Raw genomic sequence first — 17598 nt, forward strand, 5'->3', positions numbered from 1 at the left:
GTTTGCAAATCGGAGTGATAGATTAGAATCTAGAGCCAACGGTACATTTTCTATGTTAAACCATTACACCATTGAAAAACTGGTTACGTTTGCAATCGAAAGAAAAATGACTATAGTTGAAGAGGTAATGGCCCCTAAACTATGTTCTGGGATGAAAAATACAGCTTCAGTGAGATCCGTTTGCAAATCGGAGTGATAGATTAGAATCTAGAGCCAACGGTAAGTTTTTTATGTTAAACCATTACACCATTGAAAAACTGGTTACGTTTGCAATCGAAAGAAAAATGACTATAGTTGAAGAGGTAATGGCCCCTAAACTATGTTCTGGGATGAAAGTTACAGCTTCAGTGAAATCCGTTTGCAAATCGGAGTGATAGATTAGAATCTAGAGCCAACGGTACGTTTTCTATGTTAAACCATTACACCATTGAAAAACTGGTTACGTTTGCAATCGAAAGAAAAATGACTATAGTTGAAGAGGTAATGGCCCCTAAACTATGTTCTGGGATGAAAAATACAGCTTCAGTGAAATCCGTTTGCAAATCGGAGTGATAGATTAGAATCTAGAGCCAACGGTACGTTTTCTATGTTAAACCATTACACCATTGAAAAACTGGTTACGTTTGCAATCGAAAGAAAAATGACTATAGTTGAAGAGGTAATGGCCCCTAAACTATGTTCTGGGATGAAAAATACAGCTTCAGTGAAATCCGTTTGCAAATCGGAGTGATAGATTAGAATCTAGAGCCAACGGTACGTTTTCTATGTTAAACCATTACACCATTTAAAAACTGGTTACATTTGCAATCGAAAGAAAAATGACTATAGTTGAAGAGGTAATGGCCCCTAAACTATGTTCTGGGATGAAAAATACAGCTTCAGTGAAATCCGTTTGCAAATCGGAGTGATAGATTAGAATCTAGAGCCAACGGGACGTTTTCTATGTTAAACCATTACACCATTGAAAAACTGGTTACGTTTGCAATCGAAAGAAAAATGACTATAGTTGAAGAGGTAATGGCCCCTAAACTATGTTCTGGGATGAAAGTTACAGCTTCAGTGAAATCCGTTTGCAAATCGGAGTGATAGATTAGAATCTAGAGCCAACGGTACATTTTCTATGTTAAACCATTACACCATTGAAAAACTGGTTACGTTTGCAATCGAAAGAAAAATGACTATAGTTGAAGAGGTAATGGCCCCTAAACTATGTTCTGGGATGAAAAATACAGCTTCAGTGAAATCCGTTTGCAAATCGGAGTGATAGATTAGAATCTAGAGCCAACGGTACGTTTTCTATGTTAAACCATTACACCATTGAAAAACTGGTTACGTTTGCAATCGAAAGAAAAATGACTATAGTTGAAGAGGTAATGGCCCCTAAACTATGTTCTGGGATGAAAAATACAGCTTCAGTGAAATCCGTTTGCAAATCGGAGTGATAGATTAGAATCTAGAGCCAACGGTACATTTTCTATGTTAAACCATTACACCATTGAAAAACTGGTTACGTTTGCAATCGAAAGAAAAATGACTATAGTTGAAGAGGTAATGGCCCCTAAACTATGTTCTGGGATGAAAAATACAGCTTCAGTGAAATCCGTTTGCAAATCGGAGTGATAGATTAGAATCTAGAGCCAACGGTAAGTTTTTTATGTTAAACCATTACACCATTGAAAAACTGGTTACGTTTGCAATCGAAAGAAAAATGACTATAGTTGAAGAGGTAATGGCCCCTAAACTATGTTCTGGGATGAAAGTTACAGCTTCAGTGAAATCCGTTTGCAAATCGGAGTGATAGATTAGAATCTAGAGCCAACGGTACGTTTTCTATGTTAAACCATTACACCATTGAAAAACTGGTTACGTTTGCAATCGAAAGAAAAATGACTATAGTTGAAGAGGTAATGGCCCCTAAACTATGTTCTGGGATGAAAAATACAGCTTCAGTTAAATCCGTTTGCAAATCGGAGTGATAGATTAGAATCTAGAGCCAACGGTACGTTTTCTATGTTAAACCATTACACCATTGAAAAACTGGTTACGTTTGCAATCGAAAGAAAAATTACTATAGTTGAAGAGGTAATGGCCCCTAAACTATGTTCTGGGATGAAAGTTACAGCTTCAGTGAAATACGTTTGCAAATCGGAGTGATAGATTAGAATCTAGAGCCAACGGTACGTTTTCTATGTTAAACCATTACACCATTGAAAAACTGGTTACGTTTGCAATCGAAAGAAAAATGACTATAGTTGAAGAGGTAATGGCCCCTAAACTATGTTCTGGGATGAAAGTTACAGCTTCAGTGAAATTCGTTTGCAAATCGGAGTGATAGATTAGAATCTAGAGCCAACGGAACGTTTTCTATGTTAAACCATTACACCATTGAAAAACTGGTTACGTTTGCAATCGAAAGAAAAATGACTATAGTTGAAGAGGTAATGGCCCCTAAACTATGTTCTGGGATGAAAGTTACAGCTTCAGTGAAATCCGTTTGCAAATCGGAGTGATAGATTAGAATCTAGAGCCAACGGTACATTTTCTATGTTAAACCATTACACCATTGAAAAACTGGTTACGTTTGCAATCGAAAGAAAAATGACTATAGTTGAAGAGGTAATGGCCCCTAAACTATGTTCTGGGATGAAAGTTACAGCTTCAGTGAAATCCGTTTGCAAATCGGAGTGATAGATTAGAATCTAGAGCCAACGGTAAGTTTTCTATGTTAAACCATTACACCATTGAAAAACTGGTTACGTTTGCAATCGAAAGAAAAATGACTATAGTTGAAGAGGTAATGGTCCCTAAACTATGTTCTGGGATGAAAAATACAGCTTCAGTGAAATCCGTTTGCAAATCGGAGTGATGGATTAGAATCTAGAGCCAACGGTACGTTTTCTATGTTAAACCATTACACCATTGAAAAACTGGTTACGTTTGCAATCGAAAGAAAAATGACGGGGCGCATGCGCGGCGCTGCAGCGTGTGGATGCACATGGTGTGAGCTCCGTGTCTCCGAGGAGGATTCCGCCCGCTTTACTACACCTAACGAGATGGGACAGGTATTGTACGACAGCCCTTGATCCCCGCTATGCAACAATCCCCTCGTAGCTACCCACTGAGGAACCGCTCTATCACCAGACCGCTGCTTTCCCCGCTCCGCTTTACACGGAGGTTTAGCAAGATGGCCGACAAGGCCCAGAACGAAGCCCCATGCTCGCCTCAGCTCTCTCAATCTGAAGCTGCTTCCCCGCCGGCTGACATCATGACTTCCCCGGCAGACTCTCAGGCCCATCGCCAGGGCGATCTGTCCAACCAGGAACTTTTAAACAATATCACAAAAATCTTCCGGGCGGAACTTCGTGATGCCGTTACGGAACTTACTAGACAGATTTCCGACATAGGTGAACGGGTAAACATCCTTGAAAAACACGCAGACGAGGTGGTGGTCGCCCTAAATCAGGACAAAACCCAGATAGACACCCACGAAACCCGGCTCGACACAGCGGAACTCAAGCTTGAAGATCTTGAGAACCGGAGCAGACGAGCAAACGTTCGTATCCGGGGGGTCCCAGAGTCCGTCACCGATACGGAAAATATGGCTATGAAGCTTTTCGGGGAGCTTATTCCGCAATCAGACCAGCCACACTTAAGAATTATCCGCATTCATCGGGCACTTGTCACACCGAGAAACCCCGACCTCCCGTGTGACATCATAGCGAAGCTGGCATCGGAGGATATCCGCGATAAAATTTTGATAGCTGCTAGAGACGTTAAGACCCTGCCTGGAGTACCACCCTCGGTACAACTTTACGCGGATTTGGCACCCATCACAGTTCAGAGAAGACGCGAAATGAGGCCTTATACCCTGGCCCTTCAGAAAGCTGCAATAAGATATCGGTGGAATTTTCCTTTTGCTCTTATCTTTACAGCGAATAACAAACGTCACACGTGCAGATATCCAGATGAGGCAGAAGCAGCACTGAATGAGGCCAAAATCCCGTTTGAGAAACCCAAACTCCCTCTCCAATCCCAACCTCAGGCCCCATTACCCCCACGAGCTGATCGTCCGACAACATCTTGGACAACAGCACGAGGCTCCGGATATCGCCCAAGAAGGCTAAATATGGATTCCTCCTCGTGGACCTGAAAAAGGAAGCCTCAAACCTGTCTGAACTTCATTTCTGTTCATAGCCTCAAAGTTATTGACCCATCATTTATTATGTTCTTGTGATTGTTTATATAAGGTCCGTTCACCTTATAAGTTGCACTTGGATATATATAGGAGGAAGACCGAAAAGAGAGTGGTGGTTGCCCTTTATGATGTGGCACACCTTTTATAAAGACTTAGGCGCCCTTTATGATGTGGCACACAGCCTGGCGAGCTCAGGTTGCCCTTTATGATGTGGCACACTGCCTGGTGAACTGTGGTTGCCCTTTATGATGTGGCACACAATTAGGCATCACAAACACTAAAGAAGCTCTCCATGAAACGGCGTACCGATGACGGATTTCTGTTTATTAAAGCAGATGGGATACTCTAGAATACCTAGACTCTTTTACATCATAACAGAGGTCCCCAATTGTATATCTATATAATGTTAAGAATGTTATCTTACTGTTTTTCCTTTATGTTTTTCGAAATTTATCCCCTACAGCGGATTACGTTATTGTATATGGTGTTATAAGTAAGAAATAGAGATGCAAGGGAATCAGCCCTGCCTCACTTATAGATGACTGAGTACAGTTACCCGGTCCTCAAGTGAGATACTACTTGTGATGTTCGGCGGGTGAGGGCCCTCCTTAGGAGAACTTCTTGCTGCCCCCAACAGATTTTAGGAGGGAGGCCTGTGTTGACGCTGGCCCTCCTTCTATTGTCTTTTCTGCACCATTGTGCAGTGTTGTATATGTTTATGCAGTTTTATTTGGATTTTTCCCCCTTTAATGGTGTACATGCAAGCAGACCTAACAAATTAAATGAGAATCTAAAATATGCTAAGAGACTTTCCCCCTTTGTGCCCCCTAGCCCTGTAGCTCCACTCTTTATACCCAATCGGAATCCAGCCCCATGAATGTGAGACCGCTTAACATTCTATCACATAATGTGAGAGGATTTAACTCCCCACAAAAGCGTAATAAGGCCATGAGAGAATACCTAAAGCACTCACCTGATATAATATGCCTCCAGGAGACCCACTTTTCCCACACTTCCTTCCCAAAATATTTCCATAAAAGGTACCAAAGATCATACCTTTCAAATTTCTCCTCTAAGAAAAGAGGAGTAGCTACCCTCATCTCAGCTGATTTCCCCATTGATATATCGTACTCTAAAATAGATGACCAAGGCACGTTTGTCATCCTGATGGGCTCACTCCAAGGTAAAACACTATGTATCGTAAATTTATACGCCCCCCCTGACAAAGCCATGGAAACTATCACTAAAGTATCTGAGACATTGCTATCCCTAACATATGACTCTCTCATCTGGGCGGGCGACTTTAACCTGGCCCCCAACACAGATTTGGATAAGACCCACCAAGTCAGGGCAGCTGAGACAAAGAAAAATAAGATATTCTTTGACACATTATGCAAAGACCATTCCATTATAGATGCCTGGAGAGAGGCCAATGGAACAAAAAGAGGTTATACCTTTTACTCAGCCCCCCACAATTCATATGCCAGAATTGATCTGATCTTTGTCTCGGCTATATGTGCACCCACAATAGCATACTCTAGACATCTGTTATGCCCTTGGTCGGATCATGATCCGGTACTACTTTCCCTTCTCTCACCAATACCCAAACAAACTAGAGCCCCATGGAGGCTAAACGAATCTCTTCTCCTAAATAATGAAATTGTTGACAGATTGGAAAAGTGCCTGGACAATTATTTTCACGAAAATAAAGACGAATCAATCTCACATGGCATTAGATGGATGGCACACAAGACAGTAGTCCGTGGGGAAATGATTAAGATTGCATCTAAGCATAAGCGTGATAGGAATGCCCTCGTATCTAACCTAGAGCATAAGATCTCTACTCTATCTCTTTTGAATCAAACCCAACCTTCTCGCTTCCTTGTCAAACAAATCCAAGATTTACAGTTACAGCTGGACGCTATTTACAATAAAGATGCTGAGAGGTCCCTGAGGTGGACAGGAGCAGTGGTGTACGAACAACTTAACAAACCACTGAGATGGCTAGCAAAAAAATTGCGCGGTCAGCAAAATATCAATAAGATTATTAGAATAAGGAATTCAAAAGGTATAGTTACCACTGATCCTGACAAGATATATGCAGCTTTCTCGAACTTCTATACTAATCTTTATAAGGATGATTCCCCTAACCAAGACGAATCTATGAGAAAGGAATTTATTAGACAAAATACAAAAAAGGTCATTACCCTTGACACAGCCAAAACTCTTAGCCAAGCAATTTCCTCCGAGGACTTACATGAGGCCATAAAAAAACTTAAAAATTCAAAATCCCCCGGTCCCGACGGTCTGACTGCTATATATTACAAAAAATTTGAAACTACATTAGCCCCCCATCTCCTTAAATTTTATAACTCGATAATGAAAGGAGAAACTCCACCACCCGAATTTTTATCATCAAATATTGTTGTCATTCCAAAGCCACACAGAGATCCTCTTTTACCCAAAAACTATAGACCTATCTCATTACTTGGAATTGATTACAAGCTTCTAACTTCTATCTTGGCCAAGAGACTTAATGGGGTCCTCCCTGGCCTTATACATAAGGACCAGGTGGGATTCATACCTCAAAGACAGGCGTCGGACAACATACGCAAGATAGTAGATATACAACACCACTGTCGGAGGTCCTCCATGCCCCTTGCCCTTTTGGCACTGGATATGGAGAAGGCCTTCGACATGATAAAATGGCCCTACATGCTCGATGTGCTGAAGAGGTTTGGATTCTCGGGGGATTATCTCACAGCGATAGAAACACTATACTCTTCTCCCTCAGCCTCTTTGAAGCTCCCAGCTTCTTATAGGACCTCCTTTCCCATTCAGAGAGGGACTAGACAGGGGTGCCCTCTGTCCCCGGGTATCTTCGCCCTGGTAATGGAGCCCTTGGCAGTGAAGATCCGCCAGTCTCCAGAAATAACAGGGGTAAAGATAGGTCCCACCGAGCACAAATTGTCATTATTCGCAGATGACGTATTTGCAACCTTGACATCCCCCCATATCTCCATACCTAATCTCCTTAGCATTATTTGTCAGTTTTCGAGTTTCTCTGGGTTCAAGTTGAACCTAGAGAAATCTGAACTAATGATATCTCAAACCTTGTTTTCTGAGGTTGAGAACCTAGCACGTTCACTGGGATTGCAACCTCAAGCGAAGTTTATCAAATACCTCGGAATAAACCTGTCATTAGATCCGACTAAATTATATGATCATAACTATCCCTCTATGTACGATAAATTAGCCAGGGACTTAGAAATATGGAACACCTATCCTTTGTCTTTATTGGGAAGAATCTCCTCGGTCAAAATGACACTGCTTCCACGGCTCCTGTACCTATTTAGAGTACTCCCCATACCAATCAAAAAGGGACCTCTCAACTATCTTCAACGATTAATCCAGCTATTTATTTGGAGGAAGCGAAGAGCGAGGATTAAATACCTTACTCTTGCCAGGTCTAAAGATTAAGGTGGCCTAAACGCACCTATATTAGCCAACTATTATTTAGCCGCTCAGCTAGCCCCGCTAGCAGTCGCTAATGCAGACCAGTCAGCACCACTCTGGGTAGGCTTAGAGACACAGCTCCTTAGGCCACTGTCCTTGCCAGGCATTATGTGGGCAAGAAAGTATCCCAAACATCTGATCAACAAACTATCTCCAGTTACCTTCCACTCACTAAAAATTTGGGATTCAGCTAGATTTAAATATAATCTACAGGCACCAGTCTCGTGCATGACAAATATCTTCCATAATCCTGAATTTATACAAGGACAACGGTCAGCTGATTTTCGCTGGTGGATAACAAGGGGCCTCACTAGGGTGGGCAAATTTATGTCCGCCTTCAAATTGATCCCACAGTCTCAATTTTCGAGAGAGCATGAGGTCCCTTGTGAAGAACAAGCCAGAATGTTTCAAATTTTTAAATTCCTACAATCACTTGATAAAGATCAAGAAGTACTTATATACGTACCATTCGAGGTCCGTTGTAAAAATGCCCCAATGGACAGTGGCTTAATTTCGGAGCTATACACAATAATCTCTCAGCCTAACTCAGAACCAAAATTGAAAGCTCAATTGGACTGGGAAGCAGACTGCAATATCACCCTAACTGACGAAAGATGGGCTCATTGCTGCTCAATTTTGACTAAGAACTCATTATTCTATTCTTCTATAGAGACATCCCTGAAGCTCTTCCACAGAACTTATTATACACCATCTAAGATGCATATATTTTATCGCTCACACACTGATTTATGCTTCAGGGAATGTGGTCAAAGAGGCGACCTATTTCATATATGGTGGAGCTGCCCCAAAGCCACACTTTTCTGGAAAAGCATCTGGAACAAACTTAAATTAATATTGGGAAGAGACTTTCTGTTAGATCCCACAATAATGTTACTGGGAAATAGACCAAATGCCACACCCTCACCACAACATAAGTTTATCCAGTATACGGCAGCTCAGGCTAAAAAACATTTAGCAGCACAATGGAAGAAGCCTACCCTTCAACCCGATTCAGTATTTGTAGCTCTTAATCAAACCATGCTATCAGAGCATATCAGGGCTAAATTGCTGGATAGGATGGAGCATTTCTTCAATATTTGGTCATCATGGATAGACTGGCAAGATAACTTGGGCCTCTCCTACACGCTCCACTCATTTTGATCCTCTCTTTATGAGTATTCGATTCCTATATAATGATGAATGCTGGGCTTTAGAGTGGGCACTCTTTGAATAATATTGGTTTTATCTATCGGGCGTTAGTCTCTGATATACGTTCTGCTGTACACCATTCCCTTCTCCCCCATTCCCATTTTCCCCTCTCTCCCCATTACTCTATATAACTACATGCACCACTGGCATGCTGTGGTATCCCCACTCGTGGTGCAGACCCTTTGGCCTTAATAGAGTGTCCCTTCCCTTTCCCCTTACCTTTTCCCCTACCCCATCTTATATTGATACTTCTAGATTCAGTAAGATAAAGAATGCTAGGTGTTTATGTTTATATAGGATGGGAAGGCCCTCCATATTGGTGGAGCTTTCCTTCATTATATATGTTAAAGATAAGCTATCTTAACTGTTATCCTCATGTGTGAGGAAATTACTAATGTTTGAATGTAATGCTTTTGAATATTTCTCAATAAACACCCTTGAAACGAAAGAAAAATGACTATAGTTGAAGAGGTAATGGCCCCTAAACTATGTTCTGGGATGAAAAATACAGCTTCAGTGAAATCTGTTTGCAAATCGGAGTGATAGATTAGAATCTAGAGCCAACGGTACGTTTTCTATGTTAAACCATTACACCATTGAAAAACTGGTTACGTTTGTAATCGAAAGAAAAATGACTATAGTTGAAGAGGTAATGGCCCCTAAACTATGTTCTGGGATGAAAGTTACAGCTTCAGTGAAATCCGTTTGCAAATCGGAGTGATAGATTAGAATCTAGAGCCAACGGTAAGTTTTCTATGTTACACCATTACACCATTGAAAAACTGGTTACGTTTGCAATCGAAAGAAAAATGACTATAGTTGAAGAGGTAATGGCCCCTAAACTATGTTCTGGGATGAAAAATACAGCTTCAGTGAAATCCGAGTGAATTGCAAACGCAAATCGGAGTGATAGATTAGAATCTAGAGCCAACGGTACATTTTCTATGTTAAACCATTACACCATTGAAAAACTGGTTACGTTTGCAATCGAAAGAAAAATGACTATAGTTGAAGAGGTAATGGCCCCTAAACTATGTTCTGGGATGAAAAATACAGCTTCAGTGAAATCCGTTTGCAAATCGGAGTGATAGATTAGAATCTAGAGCCAACGGTAAGTTTTTTATGTTAAACCATTACACCATTGAAAAACTGGTTACGTTTGCAATCGAAAGAAAAATGACTATAGTTGAAGAGGTAATGGCCCCTAAACTATGTTCTGGGATGAAAAATACAGCTTCAGTGAAATCCGTTTGCAAATCAGAGTGATAGATTAGAATCTAGAGCCAACGGTACGTTTTCTATGTTAAACCATTACACCATTGAAAAACTGGTTACGTTTGCAATCGAAAGAAAAATGACTATAGTTGAAGAGGTAATGGCCCCTAAACTATGTTCAGGGATGAAAGTTACAGCTTCAGTGAAATCCGTTTGCAAATCGGAGTGATAGATTAGAATCTAGAGCCAACGGTACGTTTTCTATGTTAAACCATTACACCATTGAAAAACAGGTTACGTTTGCAATCGAAAGAAAAATGACTATAGTTGAAGAGGTAATGGCCCCTAAACTATGTTCTGGGATGAAAGTTACAGCTTCAGTGAAATCCGTTTGCAAATCGGAGTGATAGATTACAATCTAGAGCCAACGGTAAGTTTTCTATGTTAAACCATTACACCATTGAAAAACTGGTTACGTTTGCAATCGAAAGAAAAATTACTATAGTTGAAGAGGTAATGGCCCCTAAACTATGTTCAGGGATGAAAGTTACAGCTTCAGTGAAATCCGTTTGCAAATCGGAGTGATAGATTAGAATCTAGAGCCAACGGTACGTTTTCTATGTTAAACCATTACACCATTGAAAAACAGGTTACGTTTGCAATCGAAAGAAAAATGACTATAGTTGAAGAGGTAATGGCCCCTAAACTATGTTCTGGGATGAAAGTTACAGCTTCAGTGAAATCCGTTTGCAAATCGGAGTGATAGATTACAATCTAGAGCCAACGGTAAGTTTTCTATGTTAAACCATTACACCATTGAAAAACTGGTTACGTTTACAATCGAAAGAAAAATGACTATAGTTCAAGAGGTAATGGCCCCTAAACTATGTTCTGGGATGAGAAATACAGCTTCAGTGAAATCCGTTTGCAAATCGGAGTGATAGATCAGAATCTAGAGCCAACGGTACGTTTTCTATGTTAAACCATTACACCATTGAAAAACTGGTTACGTTTGCAATCGAAAGAAAAATGACTATAGTTGAAGAGGTAATGGCCCCTAAACTATGTTCTGGGATGAAAGTTACAGCTTCAGTGAAATCCGTTTGCAAATCGGAGTGATAAATTAGAATCTAGAGCCAACGGTACGTTTTCTATGTTAAACCATTACACCATTGAAAAACTGGTTACGTTTGCAATCGAAAGAAAAATGACTATAGTTGAAGAGGTAATGGCCCCTAAACTATGTTCTGGGATGAAAGTTACAGCTTCAGTGAAATCCGTTTGCAAATCGGAGTGATAGATTAGAATCTAGAGCCAACGGTACGTTTTCTATGTTAAACCATTACACCATTGAAAAACTGGTTACGTTTGCAATCGAAAGAAAAATGACTATAGTTGAAGAGGTAATGGCCCCTAAACTATGTTCTGGGATGAAAAATACAGCTTCAGTGAAATCCGTTTGCAAATCAGAGTGATAGATTAGAATCTAGAGCCAACGGTACGTTTTCTATGTTAAACCATTACACCATTGAAAAACTGGTTACGTTTGCAATCGAAAGAAAAATGACTATAGTTGAAGAGGTAATGGCCCCTAAACTATGTTCTGGGATGAAAGTTACAGCTTCAGTGAAATCCGTTTGCAAATCGGAGTGATAGATTAGAATCTAGAGCCAACGGTACGTTTTCTATGTTAAACCATTACACCATTGAAAAACTGGTTACGTTTGCAATCGAAAGAAAAATGACTATAGTTGAAGAGGTAATGGCACCTAAACTATGTTCTGGGATGAAAGTTACAGCTTCAGTGAAATCCGTTTGCAAATCGGAGTGATAGATTAGAATCTAGAGCCAACGGTACATTTTCTATGTTAAACCATTACACCATTGAAAAACTGGTTACGTTTGCAATCGAAAGAAAAATGACTATAGTTGAAGAGGTAATGGCCCCTAAACTATGTTCTGGGATGAAAGTTACAGCTTCAGTGAAATCCGTTTGCAAATCGGAGTGATAGATTAGAATCTAGAGCCAACGGTAAGTTTTCTATGTTAAACCATTACACCATTGAAAAACTGGTTACGTTTGCAATCGAAAGAAAAATGACTATAGATGAAGAGGTAATGGTCCCTAAACTATGTTCTGGGATGAAAAATACAGCTTCAGTGAAATCCGTTTGCAAATCGGAGTGATAGATTAGAATCTAGAGCCAACGGTACGTTTTCTATGTTAAACCATTACACCATTGAAAAACTGGTTACGTTTGCAATCGAAAGAAAAATGACTATAGTTGAAGAGGTAATGGCCCCTAAACTATGTTCTGGGATGAAAAATACAGCTTCAGTGAAATCCGTTTGCAAATCGGAGTGATAGATTAGAATCTAGAGCCAACGGTACGTTTTCTATGTTAAACCATTACACCATTGAAAAACTGGTTACGTTTGCAATCGAAAGAAAAATGACTATAGTTGAAGAGGTAATGGCCCCTAAACTATGTTCTGGGATGAAAAATACAGCTTCAGTGAAATCCGTTTGCAAATCGGAGTGATAGATTAGAATCTAGAGCCAACTGTACGTTTTCTATGTTAAACCATTACACCATTGAAAAACTGGTTACGTTTGCAATCGAAAGAAAAATGACTATAGTTGAAGAGGTAATGGCCCCTAAACTATGTTCTGGGATGAAAGTTACAGCTTCAGTGAAATCCGTTTGCAAATCGGAGTGATAGATTAGAATCTAGAGCCAACGGTACATTTTCTATGTTAAACCATTACACCATTGAAAAACTGGTTACGTTTGCAATCGAAAGAAAAATGACTATAGTTGAAGAGGTAATGGCCCCTAAACTATGTTCTGGGATGAAAAATACAGCTTCAGTGAAATCCGTTTGCAAATCGGAGTGATAGATTAGAATCTAGAGCCAACGGTACATTTTCTATGTTAAACCATTACACCATTGAAAAACTGGTTACGTTTGCAATCGAAAGAAAAATGACTATAGTTGAAGAGGTAATGGCCCCTAAACTATGTTCTGGGATGAAAAATACAGCTTCAGTGAAATCCGTTTGCAAATCGGAGTGATAGATTAGAATCTAGAGCCAACGGTAAGTTTTTTATGTTAAACCATTACACCATTGAAAAACTGGTTACGTTTGCAATCGAAAGAAAAATGACTATAGTTGAAGAGGTAATGGCCCCTAAACTATGTTCTGGGATGAAAGTTACAGCTTCAGTGAAATCCGTTTGCAAATCGGAGTGATAGATTAGAATCTAGAGCCAACGGTACGTTTTCTATGTTAAACCATTACACCATTGAAAAACTGGTTACGTTTGCAATCGAAAGAAAAATGACTATAGTTGAAGAGGTAATGGCCCCTAAACTATGTTCTGGGATGAAAAATACAGCTTCAGTGAAATCCGTTTGCAAATCGGAGTGATAGATTAGAATCTAGAGCCAACGGTACATTTTCTATGGTAAACCATTACACCATTGAAAAACTGGTTACGTTTGCAATCGAAAGAAAAATTACTATAGTTGAAGAGGTAATGGCCCCTAAACTATGTTCTGGGATGAAAGTTACAGCTTCAGTGAAATCCGTTTGCAAATCGGAGTGATAGATTAGAATCTAGAGCCAACGGTAAGTTTCTATGGTAAACCATTACACCATTGAAAAACTGGTTACGTTTGCAATCGAAAGAAAAATGACTATAGTTGAAGAGGTAATGGCCCCTAAACTATGTTCTGGGATGAAAAATACAGCTTCAGTAAAATCCGTTTGCAAATTGGAGTGATAGATTAGAATCTAGAGCCAACGGTACGTTTTCTATGTTAAACCATTACACCATTGAAAAACTGGTTACGTTTGCAATCGAAAGAAAAATGACTATAGTTGAAGAGGTAATGGCCCCTAAACTATGTTCTGGGATGAAAGTTACAGCTTCAGTGAAATCCGTTTGCAAATCGGAGTGATAGATTAGAATCTAGAGCCAACGGAACGTTTTCTATGTTAAACCATTACACCATTGAAAAACTGGTTACGTTTGCAATCGAAAGAAAAATGACTATAGTTGAAGAGGTAATGGCCCCTAAACTATGTTCAGGGATGAAAGTTACAGCTTCAGTGAAATCCGTTTGCAAATCGGAGTGATAGATTAGAATCTAGAGCCAACGGTACGTTTTCTATGTTAAACCATAACACCATTAAAAAACTGGTTACGTTTGCAATCAAAAGAAAAATGACTATAGTTGAAGAGGTAATGGCCCCTAAACTATGTTCTGGGATGAAAGTTACAGCTTCAGTGAAATCCGTTTGCAAATCGGAGTGATAGATTAGAATCTGGAGCCAACGGTACGTTTTCTATGTTAAACCATTACACCATTGAAAAACTGGTTACGTTTGCAATCGAAAGAAAAATGACTATAGTTGAAGAGGTAATGGCCCCTAAACTATGTTCTGGGATGAAAAATACAGCTTCAGTGAAATCCATTTGCAAATCGGAGTGATAGATTAGAATCTAGAGCCAACGGTACGTTTTCTATGTAAAACCATTACACCATTGAAAAACTGGTTACGTTTGCAATCGAAAGAAAAATGACTATAGTTGAAGAGGTAATGGCCCCTAAACTATGTTCTGGGATGAAAGTTACAGCTTCAGTGAAATCCGTTTGCAAATCGGAGTGATAGATTCGAATCTAGAGCCAACGGTACGTTTTCTATGTTAAACCATAACACCATTGAAAAACTGGTTACGTTTGCAATCGAAAGAAAAATGACTATAGTTGAAGAGGTAATGGCCCCTAAACTATGTTCTGGGATGAAAGTTACAGCTTCAGTGAAATCCGTTTGCAAATCGGAGTGATAGATTAGAATCTAGAGCCAACGGTATGTTTTCTATGTTAAACCATTACACCATTGAAAAACTGGTTACGTTTGCAATCGAAAGAAAAATGACTATAGTTGAAGAGGTAATGGCCCCTAAACTATGTTCTGGGATGAAAAATACAGCTTCAGTGAAATCCGTTTGCAAATCGGAGTGATAGATTAGAATCTAGAGCCAACGGTAGGTTTTCTATGTTAAACCATTACACCATTGAAAAACTGGTTACGTTTGCAATCGAAAGAAAAATGACTATAGTTGAAGAGGTAATGGCCCCTAAACTATGTTCTGGGATGAAAAATACAGCTTCAGTGAAATCCGTTTGCAAATCGGAGTGATAGATTAGAATCTAGAGCCAACGGTACGTTTTCTATGTTAAACCATTACACCATTGAAAAACTGGTTACGTTTGCAATCGAAAGAAAAATGACTATAGTTGAAGAGGTAATGGCCCCTAAACTATGTTCTGGGATGAAAGTTACAGCTTCAGTGAAATCCGTTTGCAAATCGGAGTGATAGATTAGAATCTAGAGCCAATGGTGCGTTTTCTATGTTAAACCATTACACCATTGAAAAACTGGTTACGTTTGCAATCGAAAGAAAAATGACTATAGTTGAAGAGGTAATGGCCCCTAAACTATGTTCTGGGATGAAAAATACAGCTTCAGTGAAATCCGTTTGCAAATCGGAGTGATAGATTAGAATCTAGAGCCAACGGTACGTTTTCTATGTTAAACCATTACACCATTGAAAAACAGGTTACGTTTGCAATCGAAAGAAAAATGACTATAGTTGAAGAGGTAATGGCCCCTAAACTATGTTCTGGGATGAAAGTTACAGCTTCAGTGAAATCCGTTTGCAAATCGGAGTGATAGATTACAATCTAGAGCCAACGGTAAGTTTTCTATGTTAAACCATTACACCATTGAAAAACTGGTTACGTTTGCAATCGAAAGAAAAATGACTATAGTTGAAGAGGTAATGGCCCCTAAACTATGTTCTGGGATGAAAAATACAGCTTCAGTGAAATCCGTTTGCAAATCGGAGTGATAGATTAGAATCGAGAGCCAACGGTAAGTTTTCTATGTTAAACCATTACACCATTGAAAAACTGGTTACGTTTGCAATCGAAAGAAAAATGACTATAGTTGAAGAGGTAATGGCCCCTAAACTATGTTCTGGGATGAAAGTTACAGCTTCAGTGAAATCCGTTTGCAAATCGGAGTGATAGATTAGAATCTAGAGCCAACGGTACGTTTTCTATGTTAAACCATTACACCATTGAAAAACTGGTTACGTTTGCAATCGAAAGAAAAATGACTATAGTTGAAGAGGTAATGGCCCCTAAACTATGTTCTGGGATGAAAGTTACAGCTTCAGTGAAATCCGTTTGCAAATCGGAGTGATAGATTACAATCTAGAGCCAACGGTACATTTTCTATGTTAAACCATTACACCATTGAAAAACTGGTTACGTTTGCAATCGAAAGAAAAATGACTATAGTTGAAGAGGTAATGGCCCCTAAACTATGTTCTGGGATGAAAGTTACAGCTTCAGTGAAATCCGTTTGCAAATCGGAGTGATAGATTAGAATCTAGAGCCAACGGTACGTTTTCTATGTTAAACCATTACACCATTGAAAAACTGGTTACGTTTGCAATCGAAAGAAAAATGACTATAGTTGAAGAGGTAATAGTCCCTAAACTATGTTCTGGGATGAAAAATACAGCTTCAGTGAAATCCGTTTGCAAATCGGAGTGATAGATTAGAATCTAGAGCCAACGGTACGTTTTCTATGTTAAACCATTACACCATTGAAAAACTGGTTACGTTTGCAATCGAAAGAAAAATGACTATAGTTGAAGAGGTAATGGCCCCTAAACTATGTTCTGGGATGAAAGTTACAGCTTCAGTGAAATCCGTTTGCAAATCGGAGTGATAGATTAGAATCTAGAGCCAACGGTACGTTTTCTATGTTAAACCATTACACCATTGAAAAACTGGTTACGTTTGCAATCGAAAGAAAAATGACTATAGTTGAAGAGGTAATGGCCCCTAAACTATGTTCTGGGATGAAAAATACAGCTTCAGTGAAATCCGTTTGCAAATCGGAGTGATAGATTAGAATCTAGAGCCAACGGTACATTTTCTATGTTAAACCATTACACCATTGAAAAACTGGTTACGTTTGCAATCGAAAGAAAAATTACTATAGTTGAAGAGGTAATGGCCCCTAAACTATGTTCTGGGATGAAAGTTACAGCTTCAGTGAAATCCGTTTGCAAATCGGAGTGATAGATTAGAATCTAGAGCCAACGGTAAGTTTTCTATGGTAAACCATTACACCATTGAAAAACTGGTTACGTTTGCAATCGAAAGAAAAATGACTATAGTTGAAGAGGTAATGGCCCCTAAACTATGTTCTGGGATGAAAAATACAGCTTCAGTGAAATCCGTTTGCAAATCGGAGTGATAGATTAGAATCTAGAGCCAACGGTACGTTTTCTATGTTAAACCATTACACCATTGAAAAACTGGTTACGTTTGCAATCGAAAGATAAATGACTATAGTTGAAGAGGTAATGGCC

Source organism: Hyperolius riggenbachi, chromosome 5 (assembly GCF_040937935.1).
Source record: "Hyperolius riggenbachi isolate aHypRig1 chromosome 5, aHypRig1.pri, whole genome shotgun sequence".
In the NCBI taxonomy this organism is placed as follows: domain Eukaryota; kingdom Metazoa; phylum Chordata; class Amphibia; order Anura; family Hyperoliidae; genus Hyperolius; species Hyperolius riggenbachi.